A 13,582-nucleotide genomic window follows, 5' to 3' on the forward strand; every position below is an offset into this window, starting at 1 on the left:
TAATGAAGGTATGATCAACCTTGATGGCGAAGATTGGCGCAGAACGCGAGGAGATCCGGTGAAGGCCATCACTGACTCATTCAAGGACATCTCTACGGCTGACCGGGCGGAGAATACCATCATGAATGAGCCGTTCGGCTAGACTCACAGTCCAGTCAGTCGGACTATGCGCCTCCTTCGACTAGACTTGAAGGGAAGGCAAGTGATCCGGTAGTAAGAGTGGGCCCCCCCCCTTTTTCTTGCAAAGTCAACGCCAAGGGGAAGTCACCGGAACAGCCGCCCACCCAGAGGAGAGTGTGGTCCGACCGGACGGACGGCCGTAGACGGCCGGTCCGATTGGACTGCCGGCCGGTCGATGGAATCGAGTACCCGGAGGGGTCCGGCCGGCTCGCACTTATAGTTGGGAGGCACCCTGTCAAATCGGGGTTCCGACGCTCAGTTAAAAAGGTCATGGACCGAGCTGACCTTTTGACCGACCGCAGTCATAAAGCACCCCTGTTTGTTAGTCTCCACAAAGCACAAGTAAACCATTGCGGATGTCCGGTCGGATGTTTCCGCTCGGACTACAAGTTTGGAGCAAAGGAAAAGGCCAGAGGATTTCTTTCTTTGACAACCTGTAGGTTTCACGTGTGTGCCATGCTCCAAATCTTGTGACAGGGGATTCTGCTGTCCCATCGAGGGCATGCTTTGACTGTAGCGATATGGGTCAGGTAAACTTTCTGACAGCCGCGTACCTAGGAAAGGACAGGTAAGCTTTCTGACAGCCGCATACCTAGGATAGGACAGAGGACACTTGTGCACCTTGGTACGCGTGCCCAAACCTTTCACAGCTCTATATAAAGAACCTCAGGTTTCATCGACAGAGAATTCTGGTACGTACTCTGAGACTTCTGGAGTCACCTTGTTCATCGTGATTTACCTGACTTGAGCGTCGGAGGGTCGTCGCTGGGAATCCCCTTCCCGGCTCGACTTCTGTGCAGGATAGCCGGAGCATCTCGACACTAGTTGGAGATCTACATCAGCGAGCCTTGGAGCGTCACGTGCCCAGCGTCTGTTGACTTCTGGTTCGGACAGGATCAGTAAGTAACTGAGATTCGCTAAGATACGCGTTAAATGCATTCCCTAGGAATACAAAATGGACTTCACTAGTAGATATTTTTTATATCTCTAAGGACTTAGAAACTATTACCTTAGAAGAATTATTTTCTACGTTTGAAGTGCATGAATCGATATGTGCAGGTACGAAGGAGTCGAAGCACAACATCATCCTCAAGGTAACAAGAGACGAACATGAGTCAGAATCTTCTCTCGACGACGAAGAAATGGTAATGATGATAAGGTAATTTAAAAGTTGTTTAATTTAAAGAAAACTAACCATCCGTAGGGTAGAAAGAAAAGGACAATCAGATGCTACCACTGCAACGAAGAAGAGCATGTCAAAGACAACTGCTCGAAGCTAAGGAACAAGGACAAGGACAAAGAAAAGAAATCTATCCAAACAAACAAATTCAAGACACTAAAAGCGATGTGGGATGATACGTCATCCAAATCGAAAGTCGAGGCATTCTCGGGACTTGCATTAATGGCAAGTCATCAAGACGAGGACTACGATTCAAGCTCGTCCGAAATGAGCATCGAGAGCATCGATGAAGGAGGAGCTACGTCGGAAGAAAGCAGCAGTTCAGGGGGAGCCACGGATAATGAGATCGATAAGGTATGTCAGGTACGATCTCTTCCTCCCGATAAATTATTTAAGTTTATTAAAGTATTAACTAAAGATTGCTGTAAATTAGAAAAAGAGATAAAAAAAAATTTAAAAATAATTCTAGCTAAATCTTGCCCGTTAGAAGAGTTTGACAGAGTAAAATTAGAAAAATGATAATTTACAAAAAGAAATAAATAACTTAAAAATTCATGCATGCTCATCTAATACAAATTTTAGAAAATTCAATAATCTAAATTGATACTTTAGATATCACAAGGGACAAATTAGAAATATTTCAAAGAAATGTGTCCCTAAGAAATACCTAATTAATACAGTTGGTTGGAACCTATATTGGGTTCCGAAATCTTGTCTAAATTAAACCTTAATTAGACTTAGCGCTTTCAGTGAGAAATTAATTTCTTGATGAGGCTTTGTCTAGAAAGTAGTTGTTGCTCCAATAACTAAGAACGCCTAGTGTCTCGCCACTGCCTGGAAGCCAAGTATTGAAATAAAAAGTTTAATTGACTAACTGATAAAGCATTAAATTGAAATTAGATAATGCTTTAAAAGGGTTACTCAATTTTCTTTAAAATTTGCCAAAAAAAATTTTTTTGCGAAAACTTAGAAAAATTTCTCAAATTTTTTGCAAAGTTGTCTAACTTAGAAATTTTTGTTTAACTTAGGAAGTCTTTTTCTCTGCTTGAAATTTCTTTTACTTAACTTTTTTTTTTCTAGAATTCTTGTAAATTTTTGGTGATAACAAAATAATTTTCAAAAATTTTTCAATTTTTTTTTAAATTAGTACCCTTAGATTTTTTGGTACCCCATTTTTTATGTGATCATGGGGGAGAAGGAAAAGATTAAGTCTAGAGGGAGGTAGATTATAATTTTTTATTTTTGGACTTTATTGCAGAATTTATTATTTTAATTTTTTATGTCTTTTTACCCTATCTTAACTTGGGTTGCTCACATCAAAAAGGGGGAGATTGTTGGAATCCCAAGGTTGTTTTGATATGATCAACCAAGTTAGGTTAGGTCTTGTGGTGTTTTAACCTTGTGTCTAAGTGCGCAGGAGCTTAGGAACATAAGAAGTCGAGCAAAAGACACAGCTAGCGTGAAGGACGGCATGGGAGAGAGCTGACGGGATCGGTGCGTCTGAGGGACGAGGTGTTGTGGAAGAGTACGCGGGCGGAAGAGAAGGAAGCGCGCGGCGTTTTTGAGGGACAAGAAGCCGGAGCAAAAGGTTGCTTGAGAAGGCCGAAATTAGATTCAGGTGAGCCTTATTTCAGTTGACTGAAATCACCCAAGCGAGCGGAGCCGGAGCGGAAGACCCGGACTGAGGCGAGCAGCACCGGAGCAGAGCGCCCGGACTAAAAAAAGTCAACCATGTTGACTTTGAAGGTGCAGCGGGGCCGGCAAGAGGAGGGTGAATTGCCTGCGAAATAAAAGTATACCCTCCTCAGTTTTTAAACTCAAAATAGATAGCAACAATTAAAGTAAAAGGCAGATGAATAAGAGACAAGAAATTAACTTGTTTACAACCAAGACGGTTGTTAATCCAAGGTGGTTGAACAGCTCCACTAGAATGTCTCCTTCACTGTAGGAGGAGAAGCCTTTTTACACACTAAAAGAGTTCACAAGTTGCTAGGAATTGAATGCTTGATTGACTTATCATTTCCTAGCTCCATGGGTCTTTAAATAGCTCCTGGAAATTCTATCTCGAAGGTCCAAGGCACCTCTAATAAAGGTCCAAGGCGCCTCTAACTAAGTCAAGCGGATAAAACTCTATCCGCACTCAAACGGCCGAGTTGACCAGCTTGGAGGCGCCTCAAGCAGTGTTGAAGGTGACTCCAAGGTTGAGGACAACGCAGACGCCTTTAGTACTTCATTGAGGGCACCTCAAACTAGCGTTCCAGCTCCTTTAGCCTTCATTTTAGCTTCCGATGCTCTAATAACTTGGGTGATTGCAGCCAACTGGAATAGGGCTCACCCGAACCCAATTCCCGACCTTTTCCTCGAGCAGTCTTCCGTCCCGACTTTACGCCCCTCGAACGTCGCGTACGTTCTTCTCACCCACCGGTGTACTCTTTCACAGCTCTCTCATCCTTCGGACGCACCGAGCCCGTCGGCTCCCTTCCCGTGTCGTCCTTCTCGCTAGCTACGTCTTCCGCTCGACTTCTTGCGCTCCTAAGCTCCTGCACACTTAGACACAGGGACCAAAAATAAACAGGACCTAACTAACTTGGTTGATCATATCAAAATAACCACGGGGTCCAACAATCTCCCTCTTTTTGATGTGCATCAACCCAAGTTCAAGTTAGGGAAAAAGTAAACAAATAGTAATTTTAAGTAAATTACTAAACTTACATTTTGCAATAATAGATTTCCTAACTCTCCCTAAACTTAAACTTGTACTTACTTAACTATCTCCCCCTTTGATCACAGCAAAAAGAGTGGGGAACAAAGTAAAAAAAATCCTAAGTTAAAAATTTTCTAAATAAGAGAAAAATTCAAGTTTTCTAAGTACAAGATCAGACTAAAATATTTTAAGTTAACAATGTTCTTAAAAACAATTTTAAAGCATGTGCTAAATAAAAGCAAATCTTTTTCAGAAAAATTTAGTTAAGATAAAAAAATTCTAATTGAGAATTTTTCTAAGAAATATTTTTTTAGAAAAAGATGTTTTCGAAGAATATCCAAAAAAAATGTTTAAAAACTTTTCAAAGTATTATCTATTTTTAATTTTAACACTTTTATCAGAAAGTTAATTAAATATTTTATTTTCAATATTTTGACTTCAAGGTCGGGGCGAGGCACTAGGCCTTCTTGGTTATTGGAGCAACAACCACTTCCTTAGTCAAAGCCTCATAAAGAAATTTTAATGTTTAATGTTCTTCTGAAAGCCTTAACTTAAAGAGATTTTAATCCAGTAAAGATTTTAGAACCCAGTATAGATTCCTTGCTACAGGGTTAGTTAAAAACTTAGGGGGTATATAGCCTTTAGATATTCTTCTAAGTTGACCCTGATGTTTTCTTATATACCAATTTAATTTTCCATAAATCTTAATTTTTGATTTTTGAAAAAGATTAGTATTTAAACATCCATTAGATTTTAACTTTTCAATTTGGAGTTTCAATTTATCATTTTCAGATTTCAAATTATCTAACATTTTATTTAAGTTAGCAATTTCTTTTTCTGATTCAGCTAAGTCTTTAGAAAGAGCTTTAATAAATTGAAACGACTGTTTAGGGTTTAGAGCACGTACCTTACTTACCTTACTTTGTGATGCTCCCCTTTCATCATAGCTTTCCTCTTCTAATGTTCCTCCTCCTTCATCTATGCTCATTTCTGAACTTGACTCTTCTTCTAACAGATAGTTGGCGATCAGCACTAGTCCTGAGAAGGCTTCGACTTCATATTCGGAGGGCGTCGAATCGTCCCATGTGGCCTTCAGGATTTTGTGCTTAAAGGAATTTGACTTGTACTTTACCTTCTCCTTGTCTTTTGTCTTTTGCTTTATCTTTGGGCAGTCATCCTTGATATGTCATTCTTCGTTGCAATTATAGCACCGGACCGTTCTTCTATTGCGCTGATGCTTTCTCGACTGTGATCAAAATTTATTAGTTTTAAGAAATTTATTAAAACGTTTTACCAGTAGCGCCTCTTCGGTTTCGTCAATCGACGCTTCAGAGTCGGAATCGTCCTTTTCGGCTTGTAGGGCAATGTTGAGGTTCGACTTTTCTACTTGTTGAGGCTCTGTAAGTTGAGACTCGTGAAGTTCGAAGGTAGAAAATAAATTTTCTAAACTACTTACCTCAAAGTCCTTAGAGATGTAGTAAGCATCTACTAAGGACGCCCACTCTGGAGTCCTTAGGAAAGCGTTGTGTATATACCGGATGGAATCTCGGTTTGTTACCGATTCATCGAGATTTGTCAGTTGCGTTATCAGCTCCTTGATTCTCGCTTGGAGTTGCGCTACCTTCTCGCCGGTGTTCATCCGGAGATTCATTAGTTGAGTCCGGAGGATGTCACACCTCGCTAGCTTTGCTTCTGAGGTGTCTTCGTGGAGCTCCAGGAATTTATCCCAAAGATCTTTGGTGGAGTCGTAGCTTCCGATCCATCTTACCTCCTAGGGCGGAAGAATACTGAGCAGGTGAAATTTCGCCTTTCCGTTGGCCACGCAATCGGCCTGCTTCTTCTTCGTCCAGTTGCATTATTCTTTGTCTTTTGGCGTTATATATCCATATTTCATTATTAAAAGAGTATTGAATTCGGTCTTAAAAAATACCTCCATTTTATATTTCCACGTAGCGAAGTCTCCGTCGAACTTCGGGGGATGAATGTTCGCTCTGGCCATAGTCTTGATCTTTGTGCTTCAGTTGGCAGTTAGTCCTTTTGAGGCGGTCGGACTCTGATACTAATTGAAGGTTCAGCGGGGCCGATAAGAGGGGGGTGAATTGCCTGCGAAATAAAAGTATACCCTCCTCAGTTTTTTAACTCAAAATAGATAGCAACAATTAAAGTAAAAGGCAGATGAATAAGAGACAAGAAATTAACTTGGTTACAACCAGTTAATCCAAGGCGGTTGAACAGCTCCACTAGAATATCTCCTTCACTGTGGGCGGAGAAGCCTTTTTACACACTAAAAGAGTTCACAAGTTGCTAGGAATTGAATGCTTGATTGACTTATCATTTCCTAGCTCCAGGGGCCTTTAAATAGCTCCTGGAAATTCTATCTTGAAGGTCCAAGGCGCATCTAACCAAGTCGAGCGGATAAAACTCTATCCGCGCTCAAACGATCGAGTTGACCAGCTTGGATGCGCCTCAAGCAGTATTGAAGGCGCCTCCATTGTTTAAGGCACCTTCAACACTTGTTGGAGGCGCCTCTAAGGTTGAGGACAGCGCAAACGCCTTTAGTACTTCATTGAGGGCGCCTCAAGCTAGCGTTCCAGCTCCTTTAGCCTTCATTTTAACTTTCGATGCTCCGATAACTTGGGTGATTGCAGCCAACCGGAATAGAGCTCACTCGAACTCAATTCCCGACATTTTCCTCGTGCAGTCTTCCGTCCCGGCTTTACGTCCCTCAACCGTCGCGCACGTTCTTCTCACCCACCGGTGTATTCTTCCGCAGTTCTCTCGTACTTCGGACGCACCGAGCCCATCAACTCCCTTCTCGTGCCGTCCTTCTCGCTAGTTGCGTCTTCCGCTCGACTTCCTACGCTCCTAAGATTCTGCACACTTAGACATAGGGATCAAAAACAAACAAAACCTAACTAACTTGGTTGATCATATCAAAACAACCACGGGGTCCAACAGACTTTAGTGGTCCGAGCGCCCGGAGTGATTCCAGATGCCTAGAACCTAACTTTGACTAGATCACGATTTGACCATGATCCGTTGCGAAGGGGATAAAGTTTTATCCCCTTCCAGGTGCCTGGAACCCTCCAGGCGCTCCGACCATGGCTATAAATATAATCTTAGTCAAGAAGCTTTTCAATCAATCAAGCAATAACTGTAACAACACTTGTGCGCTCTTCTTTTAGTTTAGCTTCTCATTTATGTGCTTTCACTGCTGTAAGATGCTTCTACGCCTGAAGGGGATACTTAGTGCGATCCATTCCTTGGATTAACAACCTCCCCGGTTATAACCAAATCAAACCCGTGAGCCTCGTCTTTTTAGTTTCTTTCTTTATTTAATTTACACAAGCGTTCTTTTAAAAGTCCGAGAAGGGTATTTTGGTTTTATTTTTGTAGGGCTATTCAACCCTCCGATAGCCGACCACCAACGGTCCCCAACATAAGGTATTGTTTAGACTTCAGATGCTTATTTTAGTACATCAATATAAATCTAAGCGTTAAATATCAAAATATATTGATCAAGCTAAGTAGTTCTTCTTAGTGAATAACTAGTTGGATAGAGGTATTTAACTTGACTAATTAAGTGAACACTACTATCTCCTGGTAATTAGCTAGTAATTAAAGGTTAAATATTTAAGGGCAAATTTTCTAAATGATTATTTTCAAAGTAATATCAGGTTAAGGGGAGGGTCTGTCTTGAAAACTAAAATTTTGTTTTTTAAAAAATATTTTGAAAATTATTTTCCAAGTATTTATGAAATTTACTTGAAATCTTTTAAAATCCTTTGCAAAACTCTTAGTTTTTGTTTGAAAATACTTTGAATATTGCTTTGAAAAACTTCCTTGAAAACACTTTGCAAGATTCTTACAAAATTTTATGTTTGAAAAATTTTATGAAAAATACATGGAAAATGTTTTTTTGATTTTTTTTTTGTCAAAATGGGTTGAAAAATTACTTTGAAAATTATTGCTTTGAAAAAAACTTTGCAAATTGCTTTATAACTAGAAAAGTGTTTTGAAATAACTCTAAAAATTGCTTTGATATTCTTTAAAGATTACTTTAAAATTACTTTGAAAGTTTTTAAATGTACTTTGAAATTACTTTTAAAGTTGCTTTTAAAATATTTTGAAAATACTTTGAAGTTACTTTAAAAATTATTTTAAAAAATACTTTAAAAATATTTCAAAATTACTTAAAATTTTCTTTGGAAACATTACTTTTAAAATTAATTATTTGAAAGATATTTTGAAAAAGATCTTGAACATTACTTTGAAAATTTTCCTAAAAAAGTCATTTGAAAATTATTTTAAAAATTAATTTGACAGATCTTTTGAAAATTACTTTAAAAAATCTATTGAAAATTATTTTGAAAAAAATTATTTAAAAATACTTGAAAAATATTTTGCAAAATCTATGTTTAAAAATTTTATGAAAATACTTGCAAAAGGTTTTGAAAACAATTGCAAACACTTCCTAAACCTTTATTATTTTATAAGTTTACTTAGTTTATTTACATATTTTATACTTTTGGTGGAATCTATTTACATGGCCATTTTTTAATGGATGTCAAAGGAAAAGGGGGGGCGGCGGGAGTAAGGGTTTAAGTAAGAAAAAAATAAGAATTCTATAAAAATTTTAACCCTAAAATTGATTAAGAGAATAAACAAAAATTAAACTAAGTTTTTCATGATCATATTTTCTTCATGCAAATTTTTCTAACTTTAACTCATATTGTTATTATATCAAAAAAGAAGAGATTGTTGGTACAGTAAGCACTAATGATCGAACTTAGATTTTGATGAATGACAAATGAATTAAAGTTAGATATTGTATTATCTAACCTTGTTACCAAATATGTAGAAATTGACGGGTCTGGAGTACCTAACACCAGACTGAAATCCAACTAAGTCTGTTGGACCTAATAGCTGGTGGGAAGTTCAGATATGTCAAGAAGTGACTCGATATCTGGTGGAAAGTCCAGTTGGATCCGCGGGACCTGACAACTAGTCAAAGTCCAGTTGGATCTACGGACCTAACAACTAGCAAAAAGACCTAATGGATCAAAGGAGAGTCAAGTGATTCTTCATGGTAAGTGAGGTAAGTCACTAGGGGAGAGTGGTCTAGTGAGGATGAATCTCAATTAGGGACTTGAGGCACTGGTCCGGCTTAAATCTATTTTGGAAGTCTAAGCTTAGTTCATGATTAGATCTTGAACTCAAGAAGATAGAATCTAATTAATAGTCATTTTATTACATTATAATAACTCTGTTTTGTAGGTTATTTTTTGTTATTTGGACTAACATGCATTGCAGGAGTTAATGTGCAAAAATCAGCTTTGGATAAATAATGTCTGAAGCACCTCGGAGGGTCAAGGAGGCATCTTAGAGTAGCACGGAGGTGCCCTCACATGGATGAACTTTCAAGATAAAGTTCTCGTGGTGGGGAGGTGCCCTGGAATGCGCTGAAAGCGCCTCAGAGTGCATTGGAGGTGCCTTAAAGGGTCTGGAAAGCACCCTAATATGGATAAAAGTACAGTTTACAGAACTTATCGAGTTTGAAGCTTGGGGGATAATTTTTTCAGCCGAAGGCACCTCGGACAAGGCTAGAGCCACCCTCAACACTCCTTAAAAGGGTTATTTGACCAACAAAACAACACAATTCATTTTCAAGTTACTATAACTCTTCTGCTACTTCGAACACACCATACTGCTACTGGGCTATTGCTCTGAGACATTCGATCACTGTCGGTAGACTGACATTAGCACACGAGCTCTAAACTTTGACAATTTAGTGTTGATAAATTTTAATTAAAGTTAATTACATTATTATTATTCGTAAGACAGTATAGGTTATTATACTGTTCTTTATTTCTGTATATGATTCACTCTTCCAGTGGTTCCAAAAGAGTTTTTAGTGGATTATTTATCGATACGGTCCGAGGAATTGTGGGTCTTGGAGTAAGAGTCTACGGAGGCTCCGAACAAAGTAAAAAAAAAATATTTGTGATTTTTTCTTTCATTTTTTTCTTATTTATTCTATTTTCCCCTTACACTTTGATTCAAAATGTTAAAGTTTTTTTTTAAAACACGTGATCCCCCCTCTCACGTGCACCGATCCTAGAGATTGGACCTTTTGTCCGATCAAATTTCGAGTCCTCTTGGCTCGATTGAATCCCAAGTCCCCTAAGCTCGATTGGAACCCGAGTTGTCTTGGTTCGATCGAATCTTCTAGACATACTACCTAACCGGGCTCTTTGTCTGACCAGATGTCGAGTCCTCAAGTACCTAACCTTCGATAGTTGATCAAACCAGTTCAAGAGCGATGCCCGATCAGATAGTAGATAGGACTTAGCCAGCCCACTGCTAAAGTGTTACAATTAATGACCCCTCAAACTAAGAGCTTGATATTCCTTTTTGGCATTTTATATAACCATTATAAGGGAATCAAGAGAATATTTCTTGTGTGGTTCGTACGGTGGAAGCTTCCACCCTGCAAACACAGAGGTGATGTGTAACGACCCGACCCTTTGGCCTCTTGGGCGGCCCTTATGTCATCGACCCATTTGGCGACCTCTCATGTCGTCGACCGACAACCCTTTGGTCGTGCCGTTACTCACTAGGACTTTCCACCCCTGGCAGTGGATTTTTGCCTTCCCCAGGATTCGAACTCTAGACCTCCAAGCTTAAGTACTAGAGTTTATGAATCCTGGTACTTGGCTACTAGGATTCATAAACTCTAGTACTTAAACTTGGAGGTCTAGAGTTCAAATTCTGGGGAAGACAAAAATCCACTGCTAGAGGTGGAAAGTCCTAGTGAGTAATGGCACGACCAAAGGGTCGTCGGTCGACGACATGAGAGGTCGCCAAATGGGCCGATGACATAAGGGCCGCCAGTTGAGCCGCCCAAGAGGCCAAAGGGTCAGGTCGTTACAATAAAAAGGCACCTTTTTATTGTAACGACCAGGCCCTTTGGCCTCTTGGGCGACCCTTGCGGCGGCCCACTGGCGGCCCTTATGTCGTCGGCCCATTTGGTGACCTCTAATGTCATCGACCGACGACTCTTTGGCCGTGTCGTTACTCACTAGGACTTTCCACCCCTGGCAGTGGATTTTTGTCTTCCCCAGGATTCGAACTCTAGACCTCTAGGCTTAAGTACTAGAGTTTATGAATCCTGGTAGCCAAGTGAGCGCCCTTTTTATTGTAACGACCCGACCCATTTGGCGGCCCATTTGGTACCCTTGGGTCGTCGACCGTCAATCGTTGGCAGTGCCGTTACTCACTAGGACTTTCCACCCCTGGCCAATGGATTTTTGCCTTTCCCAGGATTCGAAATCTAGACCTCCAGGCTTAAGTACTAGAGTTTATGAATCCTGGTAGCCAAGTGAGTTGTCTTGGTTCGATCGGATCTTCTAGACATACTACCTAACCGGGCTCTTTGTCTGACCAGATGTCGAGTCCTCAAGTACCTAACCTTCGATAGTTGATCAAACCAATTCAAGAGCGATGCCCGATCAGATAGTAGATGGGACTTAGCCAGTCCACCGCTAAAGTGTTACAATTAATGACCCCTCAAACTAAGAGCTTGGTATTCCTTTTTGGCATTTTATATAACCATTGTAAGGGAATCATCTTGTGTGATTCGTACGGTGGAAGCTTCCACCCTGTAAACACAAAGGTGATGGGTCCAATTTAGAAAAGATTACAAAGTGTCAGAATGGTTGCTCCTATTTTAGTAATGTATCGATATTCATACAGAGAGGAAAAATAACACTATATAAGGGTTCTCTATGCAGCATTACACTACATTCTCAGAATTTACAGTTCCCTATTTTCCTCACCACTCGTCTAACTTGAGCATTGGAGTGTCTGTGTCGGGGCCCCTCCCAGGCCTAGTCACTGATGTTTTGTTCCTCCTTCGTTCTTCTTTGACACACAAGCTCGCTCGTGGCACTAGGTTCCTCTTGCTCGGAGTCTTCCTACGGTCAACCTCAAAGCCACCTAGCTAGCATGCCAACTTTCTTGATTTCAGACAGGATCAAATTTTGATCCGACGAACAAGATTAGGCCCTTGAGGTTGGGGCCGAAGTTAAGGAGGCTAGCTGACGTGGTGGTCAAAGTCAAAGAAGGGTCAATAATCAGGACTAGCATGACCACAGAGCTCGACCAATCACTTCGGTCGATCAGACCTTTTGTCCGATTAGATTACGAGTCCTCCTGGCTCGATTGAATCCTGAGTTCCCTTAGCTCGATTGGAACCCGAGTTCTCTTAGTCCAATCAGATCTTCTAAACATACTGCCCGACCAAGCTCTTTGTCTAATCGGATGTCGGATCCTCAAGGTACCTAACCTTCGGTAGTCGATTAGATTCGTTCAAGAGCGATATCCGATCAGATAGCAGATAGGACTTGGATAGCCCACCCCGCTGAAGTCTTACAATTAATGGCCCCTCAACCTAAAGGCTCGATATTCCTTTTTGATGTTTTGCGTAACTATTGTCGGGAAATCAAGGGAATATTCCTTGTGTAGTCCGTATAGTGAAAGCTTCCACCTTGCAAACGCGGAGGTGATGAGTCCAATTTAGGAAAGACTACAAAGTGTCAAAATGGTTGATCCTATTTTAGAATCCATCAATATTTATGTAGAGAGAAAAAATAACACTATATAAGGGGTCTCCTTCCAAATGCATAAGTACGCTATGCAATATTACACTACGCTCTTAGAATTTACGGTTCTCCATTTTTCTCACCACTCGTTTAACTTGAACATCAGAGTGCTTATATCAGGATCCCTCTTGATCCGATCACTAACATTTCGTTCCTCCTTCGTTGTTCTTTAAGACGGAGGCTTGTTCATGATATAAAGTTCCTCCTATTTAGAGTTTTTTCATGGTCATTTTTAAAATCACCTAACTTGCATATTAACTTTTTCTATTACAGACACGATCATCTATTATTTTTTAGCCATATATATTTTATTTTAGTTCACGATAATCTATATTATTTTTAGTCAGTGTTATTTAGCTGTGATGTTTTCTTGCTACGCATTAAATTTCAGAATTTAAGACATCTACAATTGTGAAAATATTTTGTTAGCTTTTTGTGTTGCCCTATAAAATTCAAGAGAGAGAGAGAGAGAGAGAGAAAAGCTGGGTTCGAAAAATAGAACCCAGCTTCTTAATTTGATGACAGGTACCAAAGAGAACAACAATAAGCTGTAAAAAAACTTTGGATGATTACCGTACGAGAAAGTCTGCTGCCTTGGAAGAAGAGATAAGACTTTCCTTATTCAGAGGACGCAGCCAGATGAGAGAGGGCGAGAGAGCAGACCCTCGAAAGCAATGCATGAACAAATGCTTTAGAATAGGCAACAATTAATGGCTAAATACATAAAGCAGAAGCAGGATTAGGAGTAAATGTCTGAAATTGGCCAAAGAGTAAGCCTCGTGATGTATCTTGATGCAGCGAGAAAGGCCTGATAGCTATTCCATCCTTTGCATGAGCTTCGAAACTGCCAGTCCA

The sequence above is a fragment of the Zingiber officinale genome, chromosome 8A (genome assembly GCF_018446385.1).
Source record: "Zingiber officinale cultivar Zhangliang chromosome 8A, Zo_v1.1, whole genome shotgun sequence".
In the NCBI taxonomy this organism is placed as follows: domain Eukaryota; kingdom Viridiplantae; phylum Streptophyta; class Magnoliopsida; order Zingiberales; family Zingiberaceae; genus Zingiber; species Zingiber officinale.